This window comes from Podarcis filfolensis, assembly GCF_964270895.1.
Source record: "Podarcis filfolensis genome assembly, chromosome: 3".
In the NCBI taxonomy this organism is placed as follows: domain Eukaryota; kingdom Metazoa; phylum Chordata; class Lepidosauria; order Squamata; family Lacertidae; genus Podarcis; species Podarcis filfolensis.
In genome coordinates, this window is record NC_139606.1 from 71,391,412 (window position 1) to 71,417,268 (window position 25,857).

At 43.5% G+C, this 25,857-nt stretch overlaps 1 long non-coding RNA gene across 3 annotated transcripts in view; it reads left to right on the forward strand.

The window, feature by feature from the left end:
- LOC310759084 overlaps positions 1-25,277 on the forward strand; it is a 39,809-nt gene extending 14,532 nt beyond the window's left edge. Inside the window, exons 4-7 of one of the 3 annotated variants that reach the window (XR_014546193.1) lie at positions 18,023-18,085; positions 18,889-18,944; positions 21,067-21,285; positions 24,768-25,277. This is a non-coding gene — a long non-coding RNA (uncharacterized lncRNA). The remainder of the gene's footprint in view (positions 1-18,022; positions 18,086-18,888; positions 18,945-21,066; positions 21,286-24,767) is intronic. The other 2 variants (XR_014546194.1, XR_014546195.1) reach the window with 2 other exon arrangements.
- The last annotated feature ends 580 nt before the right edge of the window (positions 25,278-25,857 follow it).

The following is a 25,857-nucleotide window of genomic DNA, read 5'->3' on the forward strand; positions in this document are numbered from 1 at the left end:
ATGGCAGCTTTAGAAGACAACTGGCCCCCAAAGTGTCGTGAAGCAGTTGGGCAATATACACATCAATCCAAATTCTTTACAAGGGATTCACAAGAATGGGGGCTGGCTCTCGCCTAGCAGCTGTCTGCTTAGATTTTCACAATGCTGTATTTTCTGTGCGCCATTTTCTCCTGTCTACAGGATGGCTTAGAGAAACCTCCATGGTACTGTTCTTACTTCTACAACTATGTAGGATCTGTAAGTGAAGGAGAGAGCAGGACTGCAGTAGCAGGTGGTGTCCACAACCTTTATAAGTTCATAAGCCAATTACACTGAAACATAGGCAGCAATGCTTTTGAATACCAGTTCCTTGAATCCACAGAAGGGAGAGTACTAGTCCTGCCAGAGGGTTTTTTGTGGGATATGTATGGCTGATGTGATTGCAGAAATGGTTAGTGGTTGCTGTGGGCTATGGCCTCAGGAGAGGCATCCAGAATTTTAATCATTACTGAGAGAAGCGGTCCAAATATGTTGCTTTTCTTGCAAAACAGAAAAGTTTAGCACCCATGCAGAGACAGTTATGTTTCTTCAGTTCATGTAGAATTTCAGTAGAGTAATAGCTTCAAACGCTTGAAACAATATATAAGGGTTAAAGTAAAATGGACGAGTTAAAGTAAAACAGGCCAGCCAGCTCCATTAAGTGAAATGCGTGGGGCGGAGCAGGGGGAGAGATGACCTTTCAAGCAGTCATTGAAATTCAACTGTGCCCATCATTATGCAAACAGTCTAAGAACCGCTCTCAGGCTTGGTCTGAATTGCAAATAGATTTTTAAAAACTGCAGACAGTCCCAAGGTTAGCAGGTTGGGGTATGTGAAACCCACTTCTGAGATCCTGGACCCAAGTGATGTTCTTCTGCAGCCCTTCCAAAGTTGGGTAAATAACTGGGTGTGGCCTCCCAGTTGTACTACTTAACAGTGTTTGACTGAAATCTGTAACACTTGTTTGGGCCTTATGTCTAAAGAGGGAATTAGAAAGGAATAGTTGGAACAAAGGTCTGTATAGTTAAAGTTATGGTTTTTCCAGTAGTGATGTATGGAAGTGAGAGCTGGACCATAAAGAAGGCTGACTGCTGAAGAATCGATGCTTTTGAATTATGGTGCTGGAGGTGACTCTTGAGAGTCCCATGGACTGCAAGAAGATCAAACCTATCCATTCTTAAGGAAATCAGCCCTGAGTGCTCACTGGAAGGACAGATTCTGAAGCTGAGGCTCCAATACTTTGGCCACCTCATGAGAAGAGAAGACTCCCTGGAAAAGACCCTGATGCTGGGAAAGATGGAGGGCACAAGGAGAAGGGGATGACAGAGGACGAGATGGTTGGACAGTGTTCTCAAAGCTACCAGCATGAGTCTGACCAAACTGCAGGAGGCAGTGGAAGACAGGAGTGCCTGGCGTGCTCTGGTCCATGGGGTCACGAAGAGTCGGACACAACTAAACAACTAAACAACAACAACAAGTCGGAAATGGGGGAGGGCACTCTCCCTTGCTCCCCATGTTTCTGTCTGCTCTACCCCCAACTTTCCTGTTTTGAGAGAGCAGATCTGAATGGGGTTTTTTTTTTTAAAGTGCATTTGTCTGAAGACACTTAGAAGCCTTCTGACAAGTGGGAAGCCTGCACCCTCAGGATTCCTAGTTGCAAGGAGACTACTCTGCATTTCAAAGCCCCCTTTAGACTTCCCACGCAACTTGAGAAAGTTGGGGATGGAGCAGGTTGGGCCGGCACACACAAGGACAGTTGGATGGCAGCATGGGGCTGCACTCTTCACCCGACCTTCTTCTGGCTGCTGCTGCATATGGCCATGGAGAGGGGGAAGGGCAAGGTCATTGTGGTACAAATCCACCAGTGAAGCCATGCTGGCATTCCTGACAGTGCTTTTACATTGTGCCAACCTCACCTGCTTTCTCTTATTGGGCACAATACCTGAGGAGGGTTTTCATCTCTTTAGAAACCGTGAGGGGATTTGCATTAAGTTATCAGGACCATCAAACACTTGAGATGAAGGCAGCTTCAGATAATTTGGGGGGAAATTTGAATATGGGTTGTATGACTATCTATAAGCACCTTGTTGTTTTTGTTAGGATATTTCCGTTCCACCTTAAAAGGGAGCAGGATGTTTGTGTCACAGCCTGCGCATTTCCTGTTCACAGGATGTTTATGTTTTCTGTTGCTTTCGTTTTCTCTCTTGGTGTCGAAGACACTGAAGCAGGCAGTCATGTTTTTTTGTTCTGATCAACGCTGAATAAAACTTGTAAATAATGCTCTCCTGAGTGCGACTTTTGCTGTGTGAATTCTGCTGATAGAGCGTGCATCAGTTATAGAATGTGGCAAGCTATTTTCTGGAGCTCGTGTCGCTAATTGCTGATACTGCGTGTCTACGGGAGATCGATGGACGTCCGGAGACGACGTGGGGGCAATGATGGCCTTTATCTCCCTGGCAGTATCCCAACAACAGGTTTCGGGCCCAGATTCACGGCACTTACAGGAGAGTAAGACTGCGACAGACTGCTGAGGTATGTGTGGGAAAAGCGAAAGCAAAGGCTTTTCTGTTTGCCGTGGCAAGAGTCTCTGATGTCCGGCCGGCTAATTGGCCTGGGAGCCGAGCCAAGCAGGCTTCGTGATTAATGGGAGCCAAGATAAGAAGTCTCTGAAGTGAAATAGACTCACGGCTCAAGTAAAAAGCTGGAATGGAGTTTTTCCAAGCTTCTGAGGCTGCTGAGTGCCCAAAGCTAAATTGGCACAATTATGAGACCTGGGCTGTGTGGTGTGAGAGTTTGCTGCGTCAGCTTGGAGTGTGGCATACTGTGTCTGAAGCCCCTCCAGTTCCTCTGACAGATAGATGGAGGGCCGAAAATTCGAAGGCCATGGACGTAATAGTCTTGTCCGTCTCTCTGGAGGAAATTGCTACGCTAGCTGGCAACACGACTGCACGTCAGATGTGGAATGCTTTGAAAGTAGCTAATCTGCCAGTCATCACAGCCCAGAGTTTGACTGCATCGGAGGTCCTGGCTGTTTCCCAGAATGCGAGTGAATGAAGGGATGCCGAGAGCACCAGTTGCAAGCTGCAGGGGGAGCTGACTGTGATGTCATCCCGGGCAGCATTCCAGCCTCCAGGGGGAGCCAAGGAGTCGGCAGCTGAGAGCACTGTTTCCCATGGGAGCCAAGGTCAACTTTGCAGAGGCCGGAAGGCCAGAAGTAAACAGAGACAGATGCCTGCAGATGGCCCGAAGCAGAAGGGGGGGGGGTGAAAGGCCCACGCCAGTGGAAAACAAGGCTTTGTTTGCTGGCACAGCTTCACCAAAGGCTAAAGGCAAGTTTGATGGCCAGGAGCAGGGGGGCAAGCAGCAAAAGCCCACGCCGGTGGAAAACAAGGTTTTGCTTGCTAGAAAAGCTGCTCCAAAGGCCAAGGCCAGGTTTGTTATGGACTCTGGTGCCAGCCGCCATATTTCAAAAGACCGGCACCTGTTTATCTCCTTCACACCTCAAGACGGAGAGATCCACCTGGCTGATGGAAGGACATTGAAAGTTGCAGGAGTAGGGACTGTGAAACTTGCAAGTCTGCACACTACCATCAGAGATGTACTTTTTGTTCCAGGTGTTGTGGACAATTTGCTTAGTGTCCCACAGCTGACTGGGCGTGGTTTTGAGGTTTCCTTCAAGAGGAGCGTCTGTGTCATCAGGAAAGGCAAAGAGGACATTTTGCATGCAAAGTTTATGGATGGCTTATTCTGTATAACTTATGATGACAATGCTATTATGTCTAATGCTGATTCTTGTTGTGTTGCACAAACTAACAAGGTTCTTCATGCAGGATGTATTCATGATCAACATCGAAGATTTTGTCACATGTCTTGGCAGGCGCTGGCCAAGATGCCTGAGTTGGTTGAAGGTTTGAACATCAAACCCTGTAAGTTTCACATGAAATGTGTATCTTGTGCAGAGAACAAGGTGAAGGTTGCTCCAAAAGGCAAGGAGTCTATCAGGCAGGCTTCCAAACCCTACCAGCTGGTTCACGCAGACCTGGTTGGTCCACTTGCGCCCTCTTTGGGTGGAGCAAGGTACTTCATGGTTCTAATTGATTCTTTTTCTAGGTACATTCATGTGTTTATGCTCGAGCAGAAATTGCAAGCGTTTCCTAGGTTCAAGGCATTCTGTGCTTGGTTGGAGAATGTTCACGGTAAACGTATCGGCTGTCTCTTTACTGATCGGGGCGCGGAGTTCACTTCTCAGCAGTTTGAAGCTTTCCTGACTGAGAAGGGAATCCAGCATGACTTGTCAACGCCTAGATCGCCCTGGATGAATGGACTTGTGGAGCGAGCAAATCAGACTTTGCTTCAAGGCCTGAAAACCTTGTTGCATGATGCCAACCTCCCTGAGAAGTTTTGGGGGGAAGCTCTGTCGACGTTTGTTTATTCCTGTAATCGCAGACTGTCATCACCTATTGGTTGTACTCCCTACGAGAAGATGTTTGGTAAGAAACCGAACGTCAAGCACATGAGAATCTTTGGTTCTGACATGTGGGTACACACCCCACAGAGCAACAAGCTTGGGAAGCGTGGGGCACATGGTTTGTTCATGGGGTACGAAAAAGGTGCATACAGAGTATGGATGACTAACTCTAAGTCCATTAAGTTCACAAAGAGTGTTGAGTACAATCCTAAGTGGGGGGAAAATGTGGGAATTTTCCAGAGTTACCCAGAGGAGGATGAAGGTGATGTGAAAAAGGCAGATAATGTTGAGAAAGCTGAGAAAGCTGAGGATGAGGATGATGATGATGATGATGATGATCAGAGTTCGGATTCCAGTTCAGTGGGCGGCGCTGCTGCTGGTGTCAGCGACAGTGATGACATAGCAGACTACAAGAGCGCAAAGGCCTCAGTCAGACCATCTGATGCATCTGACAATGAACTGGAAGAACCACTGTTCACCATTGGTCACTTTTCTCCTAAGAAGGAGGAGATGAGTCCAGAAGACTTGCGTCTAGTTCGCAGGTCTGAAAGGGCGACCAAAGGCAGACCTCCAAAGAGATTTGCTGATGAGTTTGCTAAGACGGCAACTGCTGTTCTTAGTAGCTCAGAGAAGGTGTGGGAACCTTCAAGCTTCAAAGAGGTTCAGGAGTTAACCTCTAAAGATGCTGAGCCTTGGCTTAATGCCATGAAGGCTGAAGTTGATTCCTTGAACAGGAACCAAACTTGGGAGCTGGTACCGGTAGTCCCAGGAATGAGACTGGTTGGCAGCAAATGGGTCTTCAAGGCCAAGACAGACCAGAATGGCAAGGTTGTCAGACACAAAGCCAGATTGGTTGCCAGAGGTTTTTCACAGGTACCAGGACAGGATTACCACGAGACCTACTCGCCCACCGTCAAATATGAGAGCATTCGGCTGATGCTCAAGATCGCTGCAGAGGAGAAACTGCATGTTTCCCATCATGACATTAATACAGCTTTTTTGTACAGGATTTTGGGGGAGGAGCTGTACATGCTTCCACCTGATGGAATGCAGATACAGAAGGGAATGGTCTGTAAACTGCGGAAATCCTTATATGGTCTCAAGCAGAGTGCCAGGTGTTGGAACACAAAACTCACTGAGACGGTGCTTTCTCTAGGTTTTCACCAGGGCAAAGCTGATCCGTGTGTGTTTGTCAAGGAGGAGGGGCAAAACAAACTGTATTGTTTATGTTTTGTTGATGATCTTCTGATGTTTTGGAAGAATCAGGCTTTCTACCAAAGCACCCTAGCTCAGCTGAAGGAGCACTTTGACATGAAGGATCTTGGTGAGGTATCCAACTATCTTTCTCTGCAGGTGGAGAGGGACCAAGCAGGTAATTTTCTGGAACACCAAACACAGAAAATTGCTGATGTATTAACCAGGTTGAATTTGGTTGATGCAAACCCAGCAGACACACCGATGGTGACAGGTTACCAGGTAGATAGTACTGCTGAAGCGTTTTCTGACACTACGCTGTACAGATGCATTCTAGGCAAGTTGAATTTCATTGCTAGGTGTTCAAGACCTGACATAGCTGTAAGCACTAACCTGCTTAGCAGACATGCTAACAATCCTACTGTTCAGGATTGGAAAGCTCTGAAACGCATAGCCCGCTATTTGAAAGGGACTATGCACTACAGGCTGAGGTTCACCAGTCAGAAGACTGGAGGTCTTGAAATCTTTGCAGATGCAAGTTTTGGAAGTGACACCACGGATGGTACAAGCACTTCTGGAGTATGTTACATGTACAACCACTGCCTGTTTGACTGGTTGTGCAAAAAGCAGACGACAGTGAGCCTAAGTTCCTGTGAAGCAGAACTCAATGTTCTGTCATTTTCACTCATGGATTGTGAATGGTTGATGCAACTGTTTAAGGACATCGGAGTTTCTGTGAAATGTCCTATACAAGTGTATCAAGACAATAGATCCTGTTTGGCTTTGCTGAACTCAGAGAGTTGCAAGCAAAGAACCAAGTACTTGCAGATTAAGCTACATCGTGCAAGAGAGTGTATTCAGAAAGGACTCATTCAGGTGTCCTACATGGCAGGAAATGAAGTTCCTGCTGATCTGTTGTCTAAGGTTGTTAACAGAGAACAACTTAAGGTTTACGTACAAAGGTTGCAATTGGGTTGAACCACAGGTACTACAGGTTACACGGAAAGGGGGAGGATGTTAGGATATTTCCGTTCCACCTTAAAAGGGAGCAGGATGTTTGTGTCACAGCCTGCGCATTTCCTGTTCACAGGATGTTTATGTTTTCTGTTGCTTTCGTTTTCTCTCTTGGTGTTGAAGACACTGAAGCAGGCAGTCATGTTTTTTTGTTCTGATCAACGCTGAATAAAACTTGTAAATAATGCTCTCCTGAATGCGACTTTTGCTGTGTGAATTCTGCTGATAGAGCGTGCATCAGTTCTAGAATGTGGCAAGCTATTTTCTGGAGCTCGTGTCGCTAATTGCTGATACTGCGTGTCTACGGGAGATCGATGGACGTCCGGAGACGACGTGGGGGCAATGATGGCCTTTATCTCCCTGGCAGTATCCCAACAGTTTTGTCCCCAAAGTTGAACTCTCATCCCCCAGTAATATTTCTTTTAGTTACTTAGGGTTACTCATCCCCATGTTTCCCTTTCCCTTTCTGAGCTTGTCCTTTAAGGCCAGAGTGAACATGGCAAATTAAGTGAATGCCTGTCTGGGAAAAGTCATAGATTTAACCTATTAATTATTACTTCAACACTATAATTTCAGACTGAATGCAAGAATCTCATTTAGAAAGGCGGTCAGCATAGGTAAGGTTTAAAGACCTCATTTGATGGGGACCATGTTACATCCTTTGTGCCAATAAATACTTCTGTATTTATAAGCTTGCTGCTTCTTTTCAGTTTTAGTTTGCCTAGTTTCAACTTCCAGCTCTAAAATATCGTAATGCTTTTTCTCTATTAGAAATCTCTCCATGGGAGGCACTTACAAACAGTGATAATAGCAACACTTAACCATCTGTTTTAAGGTCATTCTATTTAGTTTGGCAATCTTGCTGGAAGCCAGGCTTTCCAAGCTAGGAATCATTCTGGAAGCCCACTTCTGAACTCTTATACATTTCTTTTCCTATTTTTTAAAAATGCTTTGACACAAGCCCCTGACCTACTATGCCATTAACACACGCTACTGATGAAGATTTTTTTAAAAAACAACAACACTCTGAGCCAGTTTATATAGAGTGTTTACAATAAGTCACTTGCCTTGAGGAGAAGGTTTTACATCCAATCCACCTCTGTTCTTCTCAAGTTTCTTAATCAAATGGAAGAATGTAAAGCATCTGTATTCTTAGATATAAAACTGGTTTAATAAATTACTTCTTCAAAAAACAAACATGGCCTGGTTGAAACCTGGAAATTGGCTTTAACTCTATACCCTTAAATTCCCCAAGAAAACTGGCGATGGCACAGCTATGACTTGCATGCCAAGGCTCCATGACCCTGTCACTCCTTAGATGATGAAGAACTAGACAAGCTAGCAGCATATAGCTTGGGCTCAAATAGGCCACAACTTCATTGATTACAGATGTAAATAGTTTGCTATAGGCATTGAGTGAAGCCATTTATTTTGCTGCAGCCCGTCTGCTGGGAGTACATCCAAGGGTAAACCACATGGGGGGGCCTAGGACATACATCAAATAGGTGTCCCCCCCTGAGGGGTCCCCGTTGGTGGAGTGTTATGGCCTTAGCCGCCACCTGAGGAACTCCGGCCCCCAGGCCAGTCTGCTATTGGCCAATCTGCAGGCAGGCCTGCAATCCACTGCAGCCAGCTCCTGGGTCACAGATGTGGCTATGACCAGCCTACAATGCTGTCTGACCATTAAATGTAAGTGGACTTCTTCCACCACCCGCCCATCAATTTATTCACTCATCCACCATTCCACATCTAGTTCTGTCATCCACCCTTCACGCCACATATTGGCTGTGGAGCTCCTCATCACCTTTATACAGAGAGAGGTAAGGTAAAGGTAAAAGACCCCTGGACAGTTAAGTCCAGTCAAAGGTGACTATGGGGTGCAATGCTCATCTCTCTTCAGGCTGAGGGAGCCAGAATTTGTCCACAGACAGCTTTCTATGCAATGGGACACTGTGTTGAGTGCCAAAGCACATGGAAATCCTGTATACCTTCCTGCTGCGATAGATAGATAGATAGATAGATAGATAGATAGATAGATAGATAGATAGATATATAGATGATAGATAGATAGATGATAGATAGATAGATAGATAGATGATAGATGATAGATAGATAGATTTTTCTAATAACAATTTTTCTTAATGTATCATTTCCAAATTTACATTGATTGACTTCCCCCCACCCCTCCTGTTTTCCATTTCCCCCTTTTATTTTCCTTGCATCCAATTATTTTTCATCACTTAATTTCAAATTCTTTTTCACATCCTAATTTTGCCCTCAGTTCATAAATGTTACAACAATCCTGCTAATGTTTCCATGTTTTTCCAGTGCTCTTTAAAATAATCTATAAATTTTCCCCATTCCTGATTAAATTTTCCTTCGTGGTGTCTGATCTTCACAGTTCATTTAGCGTAGTGTATCATCTTAGTCTTCCATTCTTCTTTCGTTGGAACATTCTCTTCTTTCCACTTCTGGGCAAGTAGCATTCTGGCAGCTGTGGTTGCATACATAAATAGTCTCTTTTGCTTCTTGGCACTTCATCTCCTAGTATTCCTAGCAAAAAGGCCTCTGGTTTTTTAACAAACGTATTTTTAAACATTTTTTTCATTTCATTGTATATCATTTCCCAGAAGCCCTTTACCTTTTTACATGTCCACCACATAGGAAAAAACACATCTTCTTTATCTTTACATTTCCAACATAGGTTAGATGAATTTATATACATCTTAGCAAGTTTTACTGGAGTTAAATACCATCTATACATCATTTTCATATAATTTTCTTTTAGCAAACTGCATGCCGTAAATTTTAAATTCTCTTTCCACAGCTTTCCCCATGATTCAAATGGTGTTATACCCTATATCTTGTGCCCAGTGTTTCATTACAGCCTTAATCTCTTCGTCTTTTGTCTCCCATTCCAACAGTAGTTTGTACATTCTTGATAAGAATTTCTCATTATTTTCCAATAATTCCTTTTTGAACTTTGAGAATTCCTTCCCAAAGCCCATCCCTTTATCACCTCCGAATAGGTCAATCAATTGATGGTATTGTACGAATACCAGAGTGCACAGAAACATCATTTACATTCCCCCCACAATGGTACCTATTTATCTACTTGCACTGGCATGCTTTTGAACTGCTAGCTTGACAGGAGCTGGGACAGAGCAACGGGAGCTCACTCTGTTGCGGGGACTCAAACCGCTGACTTTCTGATCAGCAAGCCCAAGAGGCTCATTGGGTTAGGACCCCCCCCCCCCGCCAGGCCTAAACTGTGAATATTATTCTGGAACAACAAGTATGAGAAACCTTTTTTACTTAAAAAATGCATTCTTCATTTTATGGCAAAGCATTAATGTCAGTTGTGCAATCTGGATGCAAGTATGCATTGCCTTGCACTTCAATAGGAGGAAAGGTGCATTAATATTCACTTTGGGAATGGTTTAATGATGAGTGATTGATGCATTGCCAGCTCATAAAATCCGATCAGTATCAGCTCATTAGCAAGAAGTTGAACTGTATGCATTGTTTTGATACACACACCCACATGCACATGATAAACAACACTCAAGACGGAGCCTGCTTTATTAAAACATAAAATATTAAATCTGAAAATCAGTCTTCGATACTGAGATATTGACTACATAATTCCATATTCTCCTTATTCGGATGTTGATGTTGAATGAGGAAGACATTTTGCAAATGACTGATAAATGGTAAAATAGTTACAGTGGTACCTCGGGTTACAGACGCTTCAGGTTACAGACTCCGCTAACCCAGAAATAGTACCTCGGGTTAAGAACTTTCTTCAGGATGAGAACAGAAATCAGGTGGTGGCAGCGAGAGGCCCCATTAGCTAAAGTGGTACCTCAGATTAAGAATGGTTTCAGGTTAAGAGTGGACCTGCAGAACGAATTAAGTTCTTAACCTGAGGTACCACTGTACAGGTATTACTTTCCCCAAAGTCACATATATTCCAGTTGACTCAAGATGGAATGACGGTCTCATTCACTAATTCAAAGAAAACATGTTAACAAGATGCATTGGGAGGAATTCAGTCTAGCTCTATAACAATTCCTCCATCACTGAAAGCTTCTTAACTTGCAAGACAAAATGATTCCTTCCAGGAGTGCCAACTTGAATGAAATATGGGGCAGGGGAAGGTAAGTCCAGCCCTGCATAATTGATCACATGATGTGGCACACACTTACCATTTCAATGGCAATACTTATCAACTTTGGAGGGCCCAAGCCCCCTCAAATATTTTATTGGGGGGGGGAAGGGACCTCAGTCCCTAGGAGTTGGCTCCTATGATCCCTTCTCTCTTCATGATGTTCACTGTTCTGGGGATTTTCCTTACCCTCCATGAGCCAATTTTTTTTTGGGGGGGGGAGGGCTGTGTGGGGAGAAGCTTGGTAACCCCATTGCACTAGTGGAAGTCCTTGTTAATTGAATCCCACAAACATGAATCCCTATGGGAATCTACCTGCAGCAGGAGTGCTCAAGGGGGATTATTTAACTGCAGTGGACCTCATGCAACTCTGAACAGCTTCATTCCAAATCCCTGTTGTCTCTGGGCATGGCAACTGCATTAACATTCCTAAAGAAATCTGAATATTTCTGAACATTCCTAAAGAAAACTGAATATTTCTGAACATTCCTAAAGAAATCTTGGGATCTGGAAGAAACATATAGGATGTTTCTTCCAGATCCCAAGATAAAGCATATGGAAGAATGAAGGGCCCTGTGTAGTCTGCTGCAATTTTCTGGCCAACCAAGGGTTAACCTTATTTACTTAACCATGAACTGCAGCAAACCTTTATGCTTTTTAAAAAAATTGTATAGTTTGAAGCTCTTTTCTTTCACAACATAGCAGAATATCATCTGGACTAGCAGTTCACAAAGTGGGCAGTAATCCCCCCCCCCGGGAGGTGGGGTGGGAATTATCTAAAAAGGTAAAGGTAAAGGTACCCCTGCCCGTACGGGCCAGTCGTGACCGACTCTAGGGTTGCGCGCTCTTCTCGCTCAAGAGGCCGGGAGCCGGCGCTGTCTGAAGACACTTCCGGGTCACGTGGCCAGCGTGACTAAGCTGCATCTGGCAAGCCAGCACCAGCGCAGCACACGGAAATGCCGTTTACCTTCCTGCTAGAAAGCGGTCCCCATTTTATCTACTTGCACTTAGGGGTGCTTTTGAACTGCTAGGTAGGCAGGAGCTGGGACCGAACGACAGGAGCTCACCCCGCCGCGGGGATTCGAACCGCCGACCTTTCGATCGGCAGGTCCTAGGCTCTGTGGTTTAAACCACAGCGCCACCCACATCCCTGGGAATTATCTAGGAGAGCACTAAGAGGCAAGGCGAGATGATGCTGAAAGTGCAAAGACTCTGGAGTTTTGTAACATGAGTCTCCTAGTCTCAGTTGAGGATCTCTCACTTCCAGCAGAGAGAGTGATTCATATGCACATTGTCAAAGAGAGAAAGCATAGAAGGACAGGCACAAAATGATCCTATTCGAAAGCCCCAAGGCCTGTGGAAGGAGTGCTTTGAAGAAGAACACAATGACAATACAGTGGAGTTTAATATGACAGAACTGCCAGGGCTGGGCAACTTCTTCCATGCCCAAAGTGGGTTCTTGGAGGCCTCTTTAGGCTTTAAGCAGTAGGTTAAAAGCAATTCTCTTTCATTTCTGACAGGTTTGGGCATGTAGACCCATTAAAACGAGCTCAGGTAAAAAAATTGGCAAAACAGACTGTGACCCAGGCAGTTTCCACCTGTTTTTCTCACATCGTTTAAACTTGTAAAAGCTTGCTTAGTTTTCTTCTTCTTCTTTGGTCAAAAAGCTTCTTAATCCTGAATCTGATAAATGCAGTATTTCCCCCCCTTTTCAAGATGAATTAAGCCTTCTTCCCTGAAGATGAATCAGCAAACGTACAAAAATTTTGCAACGTGAAGTTGATTGTGGCTGCAGTCCTATTAGTGTGGCCAAGTACAAAGAAAGCAGCAACCTTTAGTCTTGAGGCAACTTTTCGTTTTTGCGTAGAAGGAGGGCCCTCATTAGGCGTAGCCTGTGCAGCCAGCTAAAACCTCCTGAAATTCCCCCTTCTGCAGAACAATTAAAGGTGCAGGAATCTAGCTTCTTTTGCCTTTGGCCGGCCTAGGACATTTACCCGGGAGACCCATTGAACTTAGTGGGATTTACTTCAAAATAAACGTTCCTAGCATTGCACTGTTAGTGGTGGACAGAGTAGTTCAAATCCCAATTTGCTATGCTGGAGGGGGATGGAGCGGAGGGTTCCTTCTGCCCAGACTTGCCCAGATCAGCCAACCTCTGTTGTGGAGCAACTCCATCATTAGTGGCTCAGCCTTGTCAGAGAGGAGCACCCCAACGCTCTTTCTCAAACATTGAACAGTTAGAGCCTACCTACAGTCAGCAATATTTCCACCAGTGGTAGGTACTAGAAACCGCCCAAAATAGGGCATTTCAGAGGCAGGGAGAGGACAGTGCTGGTCCAGCATATGATTCACACTAGAATCCAGTGCAGCAAAGAAACATTTTTCCTGTCCTTCTCCCCAACTTCCACCCTGGCAGCTGTGAGTGGTGGGGATGTAGATTCAGCACCAGATTCAGGGTGCTGTGGGCAGTTCTGCTACAAAGGGCACCGAGCCAAGGGGGCACAAAACTGAGAAGATTCATAATTGAGAAGATCCATTTGCAGGCACCAAATTCTGGCCTTGCATAGGCACCATATTACAAAAGATAATCTGGTGGAGGCAGCCAAGGCTACACTGCCCTGCTGTTGCAAATCAGGAGTTTGGATTGCCCCTCTTGGACTGCAGTCCTACACACGTTTACTGTGAGTCAACCCCGTTGAATTCAGTGGGTCTTGCTTCTGAGCAGGCTTGTGTAGGCCCACACTTTAACTGTTAGGTATTTTAGCTATAAACTAACTCAGATAATAGAATAATAGAACTGTAGAGTTGGAAGGGACCCTGAGGATCATCTAGTCCAACTCCCTGCAATGCAGGAATACGCAGCTGTCCCATATGGGAATTGAACCTGCAACCTTGGTGTTATCAGCACCATGCTCTCACCAACTGAGCTATCTCACCCAGGTCTGATGAGTTCACTGTTTCTGATAAGCTTCTTCTTTCGCTGTATTGAGAGTAAAACCAGATACAAGACTACGAAGTAGTTAAGATGTAAGTGATGAAGCTATGGTGGTCTTTGACATCTTTGTATTCTTGACTGATTTGGCGGAACACAAACAGTAAAGTTAAAACGGGCCTTTGTTTGATCCTGGAAGCAGCAGTGGAACAGAATGGAGGAGGTGGCCTTTACAGAAGGCTGCCTGGGAAAAGTATATCTGCTCAGTTTTATCTGTGATCAACAGTTCCATTTTGTTTTCATCCCATTTTCATCTAATCTCGAGAAATTTGATTGAATGTTGCCGCGTTTGTATTGTCTCTGTGCAAACCACTTAGGGACTTTTATTCTATTAAGCGGTATCATTTTTAATTGATAAATAAATGCAATATAAAATCTCAGAGGCACTTGGAGAGGAGGCAGCTGCTCATATCCAGCCTCAAGGCTCCTTTGCTCATCCTCCTCTCCTACCTATTCAGGCAAGCAAAACACTGAGCAAAGCAGGGTTTTCTGAAGGGGAGGGTGAAGGCTCTAAATGGCTGCATTGTTCAAGTAAATGATTTAGGTTGGCCAATGGGGAAAAAATGAAGGGTTTCTGCATCTTTAATTGTTTTTCAGAAGAGGAATTCATGCTCAGGGTTGGCCCCACCGTTGGGCAGAGTGTGGCAGCTGCCTCAAGCAATGGATGCTGCAGATTGGAAGGCTTTTGGGAGCCTCTAAAGTAGCTTGAAGTCCTCAGTTACAGTGAAGGATGCTGTTCCGTCATCTGTAAGGTTTAGCTGCCAGTCCTTAAGGCTTCTATTCAGTTGAGGGCACCATCTTGTCCTTCATTGAAGGGATCAAGATGTCTTGGACAAGCCCTGAGTGAACTTTAAGAAATCCCCCACCCTTTCTCATGCATTCACCTATTCATCAAAGACAGCTCCATTTAGTTCGTGTTAGAACAGGCTTGCTTAAGGGTCAGGGAGACAGGCATGGTAATGTATAAATGTCTGTTAAAAACTCACACCTTCAGGCTTTCATTGCCAAAATGATCTTCAACCTCAACTACTCTCTGCTCCTTTTCTCTTGGGTCCATTTGATTTAATGAACTATGTGACGAGTTACTGTAGGCACTGTGGAAACACATTATCGTCAGTACTACCACCATCACCACCAGGCAGGAAAGTAATTACGTGACAGCATATCTCTGTGAAGAGAGGCCCTGCTTTCTTCTGTGTGGAACATGGTGGACCTTGGTGGTACCAGAGGGAGAGGCAATGCTCTCAGGACAAGTAGCTCTCTCCTTCCTCCCCACTGCTGAACCCTGTAATTATTTACAGGATCACTTTTCCTATATTGAAAGTCACTTTTCCTATATTGAGAGTGGATTCTTTATTATCATCTATCAATGTCGAAGCAGAAATGTTTAAATAGAATAGAACAGACAAATAAAAGAAGTCTGTGTGTGATCTGAAGCAGGAACTCAGGGCCTAACCATGTGTCAGGGTATTTGTGGCACACAGTACCTCAGAGTATATTCTGGGCACTAAATACCTATTCAGTGGCCACTGGGCATGAAGGAAGTACAAATCCCAATAGAGAATTCAAATATTTCCCCCCCCCCCCCTTATGGATTGTGTAGTTTGAATGACAAATTTTTCATTTGTGAGACTGAGGCCACATTCACACCATTCATTTAAAGCCTGAAAATACCACTTCATGGCTTCCCCCAAAGAATCCTGGGAAATGTAGTTTGTTAAGGATGCTGGGAAAGTCCTTGGTATGCAATCTCCCACCCCAACATAACTTCTGTCTCACGGGACTGAGCTACAGTTAATTGGCTATCATCCACTACTTCCTCAAGATGCTGGTTCAGCACCTTCACAGCTTCATAGCAGCACGACACTTTTTGTTAATGTCTGCACATCAAGCTGGTGTTAAAGGCGCAGCTACAATAGCCGGTTAAAAAGTTGGCCACCTGCGTTGGCACAATCTAAAACGGAGCTGAGCAGAGAGGCTGCACTGCCTGCGAATGGAGCCAACCCACCTTTGCTGCTTTAGTCAATTAGCTGCGGGTGAAAGAACAGTCAAGGTCCACTGGGTGAGATGCTGGAGGTCACTACCTGAGCAGTGCTGTGAATGCTGGGCAGCGAGCCAGCAAAACTTTGAAATGGAGGCAGCTAATTAGCTGCAGGTGACTGCGAGGAAAAGTCATTCAAACCCGGAGTCCCCTACAGCTGGGGACAGATGAGAGCAGATGGGCATTCCAGGTCTACTCTTGTCGGCTTCACTTCTGGGCTTACTGCCACTACGTCGGCCTCTCCACTTGCTTCCCACCCCCATTTTATCATGTAATTTACAGCATCTTGCTGTGCTGGTTGTAAACACGATGAAGCAAGTGTAGCTAGTGCGGCAAAGGCAAGCTGAAACAGTAGCTCAGAGAGCAGCAAACACCTCTCTCCATCTTATTTAAGGGGCGCCTCCCGTGTTAAGTGTTCAGAGTCAGTTGTGCACATAGCTGTTGCTTGGGATGTGGGGAAGTGCTTCCAGATTTCAGCTTCTCCAGCCCCAAATGCTGAAAAATGAAACGAGAAACACCTCACAAAAGAGGTGTCATTTACATAGGTACAAAAGAGGTACCGATTATACACCACTGATTTTGCAAGATACTTTGGTTGCTTCCAGATAACTTGTTTATTGAGCACTTATCCCAATCTCTCTGCACAAAGTTTTTTTGGGGGGCGGGTATGTCTGCTGCTAACTGAACACCCATTCTGTTTCATTTGCAGGAGGTTAATACAAAATTGCCTAAAGCAATTGTTATCCAACACTTTCCAGGAACAGTTCCTCATTGCTTTCCATACCTTACATATGATTTTTTTGGAAACAGGTTTTGGTTGCACAAGAACACCATATTCACTTTAATCACACAACTTGAATGTGCCCAGACCCAACCGTTTGCCACACCCTGTGCTAATTTTGTTACAACTGCATGATCAGAATGGCAATGAGAACAACTGACACCTGACTTGCTGGTGTTAGACACATGTTTGGTTTGGACATATGACATTTTAAAAATCTGGAGCCTTCATTCAGGATAGGCTGGGGAAATGATCTGAAAGGCAGTAATAATGTGTCAAAATCTGTCTTCCCTGGCCATTGAGAAGCTTGGATGTGTTTTCTCAGGCGGATAAAATTCTAGAGATATTGGTATCTTTGCCCCATCACAAATGCACAAGGGTACAATGCAAGCAGATTCAGATCCAGATTCATAGCAGCACCAGTTCACACCTCTCAGATCCTTTAAAAAATAATTGGGCGTCAAGCCTCAAAACAGGCACATGTTGCGCTGCTGTAGATATACTTACCTCGCAATCATGCCAGCACCACTGATTAGCCCAGGCCCCTGGCGTGATCGCAGCATTACCGACCGGTTGCGGGGCCAAAGCCTCCAGGCCAGTTGGGGGGAGTTCTGAGGGTAAATCCTTGGGTAGGAGGATCCAACTAATCAGATCCTAGCTAAATGAACCACTTTCAAAAGGAAAAGGCCTTCTCTTTCAACACCTTAGCATTGTTTCTCCCAGATGGAATTGGTTTCATTCTCCACCTGGCTGTAATTCTAGATCATTCCAGAAGCTTGGATGCAGGAAGAAACCATTTGTTATGCTTGCCAACTGATAAATTAATAGCAAACTCATTCCCCAAGTGCTGACTGTGGAAGGTATCAGCAGGCCTGCGGTAACTCCAAGGTTTGCAGGACAATAAATAGGGGGGACCCCCTAACAAAGGATTAAACATGCTCAGAGGCCATAGTACATTCAGTATATGTTGGAGGTGGTTTGGAAAATTGAGGTGGTGGTAATGGAATGGAGTATGGCAGAAAGGGGCATGGCTGGGAATGGTCATAGAGCAATGGTATGTTGCAGGTCTCACTTCTTGCTGATGAATTTTCACTGTTCCCCATGAATGGCCAGGTCGTTCTAAAGCTTAAAGGCATCATAAGATGGCATAGCCCACAACAAGCACCTGTATGTGGGGTAAATCTGGATAAGCTGCTATAGGTTCAAATATCGTCTCTCCAGAAAAGATGTTGGCTATGGTTTTTCATATATATTGGGTGTGACTCTGGAGAGGATGCACATATATAGTGTATGTAAAGCAGTGTAAGCACAGCGTTCTTTCTGAAACATGCATTGCTTACTGACAGCACAATACTATACTTGCCTACTCAGAAGTAAGGGCCATTAACGTCAATGAGACTTCCTCCAAGGTACGCATGAGTAGGATTTCCTCTTCACCTTTAGTAATAGTATTATTTGGATTTTTAAACCCACACTTCACTGTAAGTCCCAATACAAAAATACAATATTAAAAACAGTTAAAGCAATTTACAACTAGAAGAATAGGGTGGATCCATATATATACCCCAGATGTGCCTTCAGCATATGATGAAAGATATACAATGAAAGTGCTGGACACACTTGTGGAGAGAAAACTTCACTGCTTAGGAGCTGGCCATGGAGAATGCCCTCTTCAAGCTGTCCAAGGGCAGTTGAACAACCAGAAGAGCCTGCTTTGTTGATCTTACCACTGAGAGGGTCTGTAGGGAAGGAGGCAGATATTTAAGGCCTCTGTCCTTTGGGGCTTAATCTCCCTGATGGCATTTTATGCAGCTCACCTTTCATCTCTTGGAAGTGTGTGGCTGAGATGCAGCTAAAAGTAAGCACTAGAATTCTGAATCCAAATAGTTATTAAAGTTCTAAGCCAAGCCACGAAGACTAAACTCTGATGCTTGGAGGGCAGAAAGCATTAAATTTGGGCATCTAAACATAGTGGTATCGATGCATTCTTCTGAGGCCACTTTCTGACATTAATTAAATGGATTCACTAGTGCCGGTTTTATTAGAGAGGAAGATGAGTGAACTCGTTTGAGCGCAATATGAAGTGACTTGAATCTTTGCCCAGAATGCTAATGGAAGCTTTTTGAAATCAGAAAAGTAGATAATAACATTTTATTTAATTAATACATATTTTTTTCTTTCCTCTTTCCTCCTTGCCCTTCTGTACTTGAAGATGTGGGAGAATATTAAAATCAAGGCTGGCTCGAAGCATTTGCAACTTGACTCAGGGTGACTTTAAAAGCATACTTTAGATCCAGTTGCATGCCTGGAGATAGCTTTATGTGGCTGTGATTGCTTCATCGTTTGAAATAGACAACTTCCAGAAGCTCCCAGTCTCAGCAAGTTACATTTGGGAACTTTTGCTGTAGATAACAGATGATACGCCATTCCAGATGAATGGGCCAGGGAAACCTTTCCAGCCTGAGGGTCATGTTCCCTTGTGGGAAACCCTCCAACAGAGGTCAAGGAGAGAGGAAAAAAGTGGGACGAACATGGATGTGACTCTTCCAGAAAGATACATATTAGCTTGCAAAGTCAGGGGGTTCTATACAGACAGACAGACATACACAGTCGTACCTCGGAAGTCTAACAGAATCTGTTCTGGAAGTTCCAAAATGTTTGGAAACCAACGCACGGCTTCCGATTGGAAGCCAATTAGAACCCGTGGAACCCGCATTGAACATTCGGGTTCCAAAGAATGTTTGCAAACCGGAACACCCTCTTCCGGGTTTGTGGTGCTTGGGAGACGAAATGTTCGAGTCACAAGGCGTTCGACATCTGAGGTACGGCTGTAGACCTCTCGATCCAGGCAAGGAAAAGGGCTCACAATCCAAGTACCCATTCCAGCAAGGCAAAAGGACTCAAGGAAGACACAGAGCAGGGCCAGTGAAGGGTGTGGCTTGGAGAGAGAAGGGAGCAACATCATGGGAGGAGTCTAAGGTGAAGCTTCCTTGTTATTTTTGCCATTGGATGCTGCATGTTGTTTAAGTAATCTTGTTACATGCATAGTATTGAAATGTGGTTTGTTGTTGTTTTGGCATGCTATTATAAAATGGTCACCATGTTGCTGTTTTACTATGTTATTATGAAATTGTTTTTGTAGTGTTTGTTTGAAACACATCCCAGTCTTTCTCTAGTAAGCTGTTTTGAGCATGATTTGTGTGTGTGTGTGTGTGTGCAGAAAAGTGGCATACAAATATAATGTAAACAAAAAAGGAAGCAAAGGAAAAATATGTGGCCTGGAAGAAAGGGGTGTCACTTGGGAACAGTCCAGAGAAATGGATAATGAGGAGGGGCTTACAGCAATTTTCATATACAGTGGTACCTTGGGTTACAGACGCTTCAGGTTACAGATGCTTCAGGTTACAGACTCCACTAACCCAGAAATAGTACCTCGGGTTAAGAACTTTGCTTCAGGATGAGAACAGAAATCGTGTGGTGGCAGTGCAGTGGCAGCAGGAGGCCCCATAAGCTAAAGTGGTGCCTCAGGTTAAGAACAGTTTCAGGATAAGAACGGACCTCCAGAACGAATTAAGTTCTTAACTTGAGGTACCACTGTAGCTGGATTTAAAATGGCCGGCCCTCCTTGCTGCTCCTCATTTGAATCTACTTTTTAAACAGAAAGGGGTGGAGTGGGTATGGGGCAGGCTTAAGCACGTTCTGCCGACGCACGATGACCCAGAACGCATCCCCCATGAAATATATACACTGAAGGGGAGAACAATCAATGAGCTGGAAGGAAAGGACACAAAAAACATGTTTAATAGTAAATCTCGGTGTGTGGCTTGCAGCATTTTTGAGATCAGTTTTGTCTTGTTATCCAACCTAACAATGTTTCTCTGTTTGTTCTTTAGCTGCACTGGTTACTAATTGCACGAGTGTTTTGCAAATACTTTAATGGCTTTAGTAGATTAAATCTTTGGTAATGTCTCTGCCGGCAAATAAAACTCAGTCGTTTGCAGTGCTGGATATTATGCTGTGCATTTCTAACTGCTGCACTGAGAAGTGGGATTACAACAGTTTAGGAAGCTGCAGAAAAGTCAGGCAAATTTTAGAATTTTACTAAAGCAAAATAGTAAGTGAAGAGAATTCTCAGGAGCAAAGAGTTCAAATTCCTGTGTGAAAGGAAACTTTCCTCAGAAAGGAAACTGCAGAACAAGGCCATTATTTTAAATCCCACATTATTAAAATATTTCTTTTAGGAATTGGATTGCTTTGTATAATAAAGCCTTCCAATTTCACACACCGTGAGCAGTCCATCTTAGTAAGCCTGAACCTTCTTCCAAGCTCCCTGCCCTTCTTCCCATGCTCCTCACTTCCTAATTTTTTCCTCCAACTCCTTTTTCAACAGCCCACATAACACCCCATCTTACAGCTGGGATTTGTCTCCTCTATGTGCCTGTATGAAGGAGGCAGATATGGTATGTGACTAGATGCCATACAGCAATGTCCCACTACTCACTACTAGGCAGAGGATCACAACCGCCTTGTACTCAAACAGGAAGAGGATTTCCTGCCACCTGCATGTGGAGCTTTACTTTGGGAGGGTCACATTTCTTCCAACCACTAGGTAATGCTACCGAGTGTAGCTTCTATTGCCTTTTTTTTAAAAAAAAAACTTAGTACACCAACTAAAATTATCTCCAGCTTTGCTCTTACGAAAACCACCATGTTTCCTTTTTACTTCTGTTCTCTACCTAACAAGAAACCTTTGTGTTTTCTTAAGGCTAGAAATAGATCTGAGTAACAGCTGGATTATATATTTTTAAAAATGTTGTGTGCCTAAACCAGTTACTTTGTGCTTCTTTCTCCTGCTGATCCCAAGTGCAGCCTGAAGCCTGCACAGCACCCAGTGTAGCCTAATACAATAGTCTGCTACTTCCTCTTATACAGTCGTACCTTGATTGTCGAACGGACTCCGTTCCAGAAGTCCGTTCAACTTCCAAAAATGTTCGAAAACCAAGGTGCTGCTTCCGATTGGCTGCAGGAGCTTCCTGCACTCAATCGGAAGCTGCGGAAGCCACGCCAGACGTTCGGCTTCCAAAAAAATGTTCACAAACTGGAACACTCACTTCCGGGTTTGCGGCATTCGGGAGCCAAAACTTGCGAGTTACAAGGTATGACTGTATACCATTTTAAGACTGTGTCTGTGTACACAGCATACATTTAAAGCACCTTGTAGCTCTGTGATGGGTAAACTACAGTTCCCATGATACTTTTTTGGGAGGAGGGAAAATGCAGTCTGTGACTAAAGGCAGACTTTTGACCTCTTTGCGCGTTAATCATGTGAAGGGGGATCGTGTGACTACAGGGAGTGGGGCTGTGTTGCTGCCCCCACGCCAGACATCCATGCATAGACAGATTAATGTTGTGATACATATTTCTATATCTCATTTCATTACTTTGCAGCTTTAACAAAGCATATTCTCACAGCAGCTCTGGGAGGAAGGATAAAACAAGGACAATTGAGAGCATGCCTAAGGGGGGGGATTTGAACCCAGGTCTTCCACATCAGCACCCAATATGCTAATCAAATGAAACCCCCCAGGCTTTACTTGGACATATTGTTTTATTGCCAACACAGGTTTTTTTTAATAAGTTTGGACACTAAATGAAATGCCACTTTGAAGGATTCTATGGCTTTCTTTTTTTAAAAAAGTTCACTTTGATACTTACTTTTAAAGAAAAAATTACTTAACATTATTCACATTGTTTAAAGCTGTGACTGTTCATTCTGCAGAACAGTACATCCCCATTGTGTTAGATACAGTTGCTCTAGATAATAATACATCTCATCATTATTTCAGCCTATAAAATAATATTTATTATAAAGCGTCACTTCTACCCACCTTTCCTTTTCTTAAATGCCAGCATGACATGGGGAGGAATGAGTCAGCATTGTCTTGGTTAATGCCGTCTCGAGATTTTCTTTCTTTCTTTTGCAAGAGCTTATGAGCTTCCAAATGCTTTAATTAAATATGGCAGGGCAGCAGATGTAAAAGGGAAAACACACAGGCCCTTCCCCACCATGAAGTCCCCAAGAGAGCTTAATAGGACTTCGGGGGGACTAATATTCTAAAACTAGACAAGTTTCTGATGTTAAACCCTTCACACAAATGAACAATTTTGGTATTGAAGCTGGCTCTCCTTTTGCCTTATATTCATTCTCTGGTCTTAAGCTGAGAGGGTTAGACGTTTTTGCCTCCTATCATGATTTTTGTCACGAGTCTGACATCTCACAGGGTGGAAACCAAAGTAGCACTAATAAGAATGTTCCACTGGTGCAAGGATTTCAGCTTGCACAATGGAACATTCTCCCCCTGGGCTCCACCTAAATCTCTTTGTGGAGTTTCCCCAAGCCTCTGGAGCAGATTTGGTGAGAGTGTAGGGTGCATATGGGGAAAGGGGAGTCCTGCTGGGCAAGTGAAAATCTCTGCACTGATGGGACACGTTACTAGAATACCATCTATTATCATTTTTCCTCAAATGTTTTTTTTAAAAAAAATAAAAAATAGAATGATGATTTGGCACACACACAAACCTCACATGTGCCAATACAGTTCAGATTTCTAGTACACCCTGATATGATCATGGTTTTTTAAAAATGTACAGGAAAGTACAGGAATAGGTCTCCAATATGTACTGTGAAGGATTCTTCTGGTCAGACTTAGAAGGTCTGGCTGCAAACATCAAATAGATATCACTCACCTTCAAAAAGTATATGTATTACCAGCCTTTTCTACCCCGCAAAAAATGGAATTTCTTTTTGCAGCTGTGGAACCTTTTTTTTAAAAAAGAAAAAGATTAATATAGTGCAATCAATGTATATGGCATTTTATATAGCAACCAAAGCCAAAACAATGTGTCAGAAAGACTTTACATTCGAAATTTCAAGAGCGGGAGAACAAATAACACATAGAGCAGAATTATACCAAGATTTAATATTTATTTCATATGCCACTTTTCTATTGAAATAATATTCACAGCAACATACAAGAACAGAGAGGTGGGGAAGGAGAGGGCAAGATAACAGTCAACAAAGAGGTTGAACGGGAGATGCAAAGTTATGAACAAAGTGTTTCTGTCAGGCATGAGAGATTAAGGGTGGATCTACACACAGCAAAAAAAAAGGCTATGAATAATTCAGAAATTAAATCATTATAACAAAAGGGGGGAAATGCTATGGGAAATCACTTAGAAATTTTATTTTTGCTCTCTGGAGCCACCTGGTGCTGCATGTTTATAAAGCATTCAAAATGCTGTTTCTTGACTAATGTAGCTGAGTCCTAAGTCAAATGTTTCATGGGAAAGCAGTCTTTTGAGGAATAAGCAACAAAGATATGCCAGAGGTGGCCCTCCAGGTATTGCTGGTCTACAAGCCCAGACCATTGTTCATACTGGCTGGGGATTATGGAGGTTTGAATCTAACAATATTGGAAGGCCACAGATTTCCCACAACTGATGTAGGTGTTGTGGGGAGGAGGGTCTAGTTATGGAGGCTCTTTCAAGTGCTTACATCAAGACTAGCACAATATGTCAACCCTCAGCAACCTTCTAATTATTTCCAAAGCTTCCTCCCCCAAGTTTCCTTCTGTATGGCCTCTCGGGTCATACAGATTCTGTGAGCAAGAGGTGAATAGGCCTCTTCCTTTTGGCAGCGAGTCCGGGTGAGAACATCACCACAATATGATAAGTGGCTTTTGTAACTGAAGAAATGGAGAAGCGAGTCATTATAGCTTTGCCTTTCTTTCCTCTAGGCAGGCTACTAGAAGTTGATGTACTAACAAATTGGTCCAAGAGCTCATAAAACAAAAGGAGGCATTATGATGTCATGGGGCAAGTTCTGAGGAGAGAGAAAACAGCGGTAAACAGAAGCTCGGCCAGTAAATCATAAAACCCCAGAGTAGTTTTAGAGCAGGAACAAATGACTCATGTGGCTTACAAGCCACAATTTTGCATGGAAAAGTTCCAATAATGCTGCCCTCTTTCAGAAATCATCTTCTGTCCTTTCTTTAGAAAGAAGAGGGAAGATCAAACTTGCCTTCTCTTCAGCTCTGTGAAACCTTGGCGCCTCTCACCATCCCAGGAGACGAGCGAATCCTCTTTGACGACTGCTCTCCAAGTAACTATAGCTCCTTCAGAGAGGGATTGGATCTATTGGTTCTCACCTGCTGCTTTCTAAAGCAGTCATTAGTAATACACACAGGGGAAATCTGGTTCTACTGCTCAGGCTCAATTCTATCACCCTTCTGCTTGAGAAATAATTTCTTAGTAGGGTAAATCATCTGAAGATATAATCTGTGGATGTATCCTGGCATTTTAGCAGGTCTAGTCATGACACTGGACAGGTTGGAGGTAATGCCTCAAGAACTAATCCTTTGGACTCTGGATGTTCAGCATCTGCTGAAGAGCAAAGGCAGCCTCACTGATTCCAGCAGCCCTTAATATCCCAGAAGCTTTGGCATTATTATCTGATACCCAACTTTTTAAAAGTTTAGGGAAGTTTTTAATGTTTGATGTTTTATTGTATTTTTAGTATTTTGTTGGAAACCGCCCTGAGAGGCTGGGGAAGCCCAGCCAGATGGGCGGGGTATGAATGAATGAATGAATGAATGAATATAAAAGAAAAGTTAAAATTATTTATTTCTGTGTGTGTTGTTGTTGTTGTTTTAAAAAACAATTTAATTGTAAGCCAAATTGGAGGGATTTATATCCTGAACAGGTTAAATTCCTCTTGTATCTTGTCCTAGATCCTTATGGTGAAGGGCAGGTAAGAAGCATTAGAAATAAGACTGGATTTTTTCTTATTTAATTACTGGCCACAGAGAAAATCTAAGCAGTAGCACTGAGGTTATGTGATTATCATTAATATATATATATTGATTTATATACCACTCACATGCCAAAAAAGACACGGGTGTTGTAAACATATAAGAGAAATACTTATCATTATTTTGTGATGGAAACCTTTCCCTGTAATAAGCATTTACAGTGAAATGACACCAAAGCAGAAAAAGCTAACCAAAGTGTTTAATCAATGTTTGTATTTATTCTTGATCTATTAATTAAATATTTATACTGCTTAATATAATAACAATAAACGCTTTAAGCAGTTTACACAGAAAATAATAAAAGTGCAAGC